The 3587-nt window shown below is 39.8% G+C and overlaps 1 non-coding gene across 1 annotated transcript; it reads right to left on the bottom strand.

Moving 5' to 3' along the window:
* Window positions 1–3158: 3158 nt before the first annotated feature.
* LOC132600991 (small nucleolar RNA R71) lies at window positions 3159–3265 on the bottom strand. The gene has a single exon (XR_009567445.1). It is a non-coding gene; the product is annotated as a small nucleolar RNA R71 (small nucleolar RNA).
* Between the last annotated feature and the right edge of the window lie 322 nt (window positions 3266–3587).

Genomic DNA, 3587 nt, shown 5'->3' with positions numbered 1-3587 from the left:
CATACCTCTTCTCCAGAAATAGTATCGTTTCAAGTGACTGATATTCCAATTGTTGGAAGCTTTCGACTGTCTTCAGCTTCCAATTGGTACAAACATTTCCCTGTGATTCCTGATATTTTATAAGGTCCTTCCCAAATTGGGCTTAATTTCCCTTCGTTAGGATTTTTATTATTGGAATTCACTTTTCGGAGGACCAAGTCCCATACTTGAAAATGTCGAAGATTTGTTCTTCGATTGTAATATTTCTCCAGTCTTTGCTTTTGAGCCACCACTCGTAAGAATGCCTTCTCACGATGTTCTTCCGTTAGATCCAATTTAACTGCCATAGCTTCGTTATTTGTTTCTTCAGTTGTATAACTGAATCTCAAACTTGGTTCTCCCACTTCTACTGGGATTAATACTTCCCGTGCCATAGATTAGGGAAAACGGAGTCTCCAGTGCTTGTCTTCGACGTTGTTCTATATGCCCATAATACCTCCAGTAAAGTGTCTCTCCACTTGCCTTTTAGTGATGTCAGCCTTTTCTTCAAATTCTGAATGATTGTCTTATTCATTGGTTCGGCCTGACCATTTTGCGCTTGGGTGATATGGGGTAGAAACGATCCTTTTAATTTTCAAACCGTCGAGGAATTCCGTAATCTTTCTACCAACGAACATCGGCCCATGATCTCAAGTGATCTCCTTCGGTATTCTGAATCGACAAATGATATGATCCCAAATAAAATCTATGACCTCTTTTTCTCTAATATTCTTAAAAGTTCCTGCTTCAATCCATTTAGAGAAATAATCAATCATAATTAAAATGAATTTTACCTATCCGGGGACTGTTGGTAACAGCCCCACGATGTTCATCCCCCATTTCATGAAAGGCCATGGTGAAACAACCAGATGTAACAATTTCGTCGGCTGATGAATCATGTGAGCATGCCTTTGACACTCATCACATTTCTGGATGAAATTTTTCTCGCCTTCCTCCATTTTCGACCAGTAATATCCAGCTCTAATTAATTTTTGAACTAATAACTCCGCCCCAGAATGATTACCATAATGCCCTTCGTGTACTTCACGATCAAGTAATCTATTTCTCTGGGACCCAAACATCTCGCCAAAGGACCATAAAAGGTTCTTCTATAACGATGACCATCAACTATGCAATATCTGGCCGCCTTTGTAGGAAGTGCTCTTCACTCTTTTGGGTCATTTGGAAGTTTACTGATGTGCCGCGGATTGGTGGCACATTCGACGCCTTTTTACTATGAATTATGGCTGTTTTCTAGTAAGTCTGGTTCTCTTTAATATGTTTTTGTTGTGTTTTAGGAAAACAGTGGCCCAAAAGCAAAAAGCAAAGAACAACAGAAGAATTGGCCAGAAATGAGAATCGACGGTTCGTCGATCAATCGACGAACCATCCTTTGAATCGTCAAAAAGCATAATTTTCCAGAGAGGACAAAGTTGAAGACGACAAAGGACGGAGGCATCGACGAAGCGTCGAACAGATCGACGGTTCGTCGTTTGTGTCGTCAAGCAGGACCTCTCAACAGAGGAGAAAAAGTCGGATTACTCGACGAAGTGTCGAACTGGTCGACGACACCGTCGAATGGCACACAGGGCTGAAGATTACAAAAGACGAAGAAATCGACGGATCGTCGAACGATCGACGGTCCGTCGATCTTGCTATCGGGGGCAATTTTTTCAGCTTTTGCTGTGCGTTTTTGGAGCCTATTTAAAGAATATTTTAGGTCATTTCTTGATTCAGCTTTTATGATACTCAACTAAAAAGTCCCATTGGTTGGTGAGCATTGAATACTCTCCCTTTGGAGTTTAGTGAAGACACAAGATTCTATATTCCACCATCTTTATTACATTTGTAAGCTTTATGTCTCATTTATTGCTTACCACTTTTGAGACCAAAATGTGTGAGTAGTCTCTTTAATCAGAGTTGTGGAGCCAAAATGATGGGTGCTATGTAATGGGTATCTAACATTGTATATATATAATGGGATGTGATGTATTTTATTATTTTTCTTATTCATTGTTCTACAAATGGTTGCAAACATTTGTTCATGCACCAACCCTAGTTTATTTGGAAAGATGAACTAGGGTGTGATTTGAAATAATATAACAAGGACTCGGGGCGCTAACCCTCGTTTAATGAACTCGCTTAGGAATAAGATGAGTTATACTTGACATATTTAATCAACCTTATTTATAACTTTTATGCATTTGGGAAAATCATGAAAAGAAATACTTTCTAACTATTGGGAAATATTCGAAAGTGTATTAGAGATTAAGTGCATGCATAATCGCGACCCATTAGAAATATATCATATTGACACCAATAGCATAACATCTAATCATTGCGGTGACACAACTTTGGTTCTTCCAATCTAAACAAATTTCAATTACTTCAAAGTAGCGAATACAAACCAAATCTACTTTTTAAGATGCTAGGAATAGGATTAAAGCCTTTAAAGACGAGTATCGCATATAATTAGTACCTTTTTCTGTCCATATTCCCTGTGGGATTCGACCCCAACCTTGTTTGGGTTACTATATTTGACAACGTCTGTTTTACGCCATTAACAGGTGTAATTTGAGCGTATCAAATTTTGGCGCCGTTGCCGGGGAATACGGCTTAGAAATTACTGATTGTTGTGAACTCTTCTTTACAACTTTTTCTATTCCATCACACCTCGTTTGCTGTTGTGGTGAACCAGGTGAACATGGCTGGAAGACCGAATCGCCAAGGTGGACTCCAAGTGAACCCACCCACCTGCTCCAGAAGAGGATGATGATGAAAATATATTTGCGGAATTCATAAATGAAGCGGATTATGCTTCTGTTGTGGTTCCTCCTAGAACTGGAAATGCTACCTTCAAGATTGATAGTTCTATCTATCAACTGCTGAAACTTGAAGGTTATTTCCGAAATTCTTCGGAGGATTGTCCACTTCGTCATTTGAAGAACTTCTTGCATGTATGTGCTCAACAATCTCAAGGAGCTGTTTCTGCCGATGCACTTCGGTTAAGGGTCTTTAAATATTCCTTGGCTGGTCAAGCCAGGGAATGGTATGAAAAACTTCCAAGCAATTCTATTCATACTTGGAATGAGTTAGCAAATACATTTTTAAAAAAATGGTTCCCGCCAAGCAAAAAGGCTGAGCTTAGAGACAAGATATTTGAGTTCAAGCAACTTCCGGGGGAACAATTATATTCGGCGTGGGAGCATTTCAAGTATTATCTAGCTCAATCTCCAACTCATGGATTTCCGGATGCTATCCTCACGGAAAAATTCTACAAGGGTTTGGATACAATGAACCAGATTGTCGTCAATATAGCCGCAGGAGGATGCTTTATGGACAAATCATTTATAGTTATCACCCGTTTGCTGGACAAGCTCACCACCCATAATCAAGCTTGGCACTCGAGTGATAGTGAAGTCCTGTCATATGGTAGCCCCTCTGCTGCCGCGGTGGCCAAAGAAAATCATGAGCGAGATCATGCTTTCGCTCAATTGCAAACCACTGTGGATTTGTTGTCAAAGAGGCTTACGGACAAAGAAGCTAAAAGTGTGAATGTTATCGAGGAG

This window comes from Lycium barbarum, chromosome 6, assembly GCF_019175385.1.
Source record: "Lycium barbarum isolate Lr01 chromosome 6, ASM1917538v2, whole genome shotgun sequence".
NCBI classification, from domain to species: Eukaryota; Viridiplantae; Streptophyta; class Magnoliopsida; order Solanales; family Solanaceae; genus Lycium; species Lycium barbarum.
Note: the sequence above shows the minus strand (reverse complement) of the source record. Positions and strands in the feature narration are given on the sequence as shown.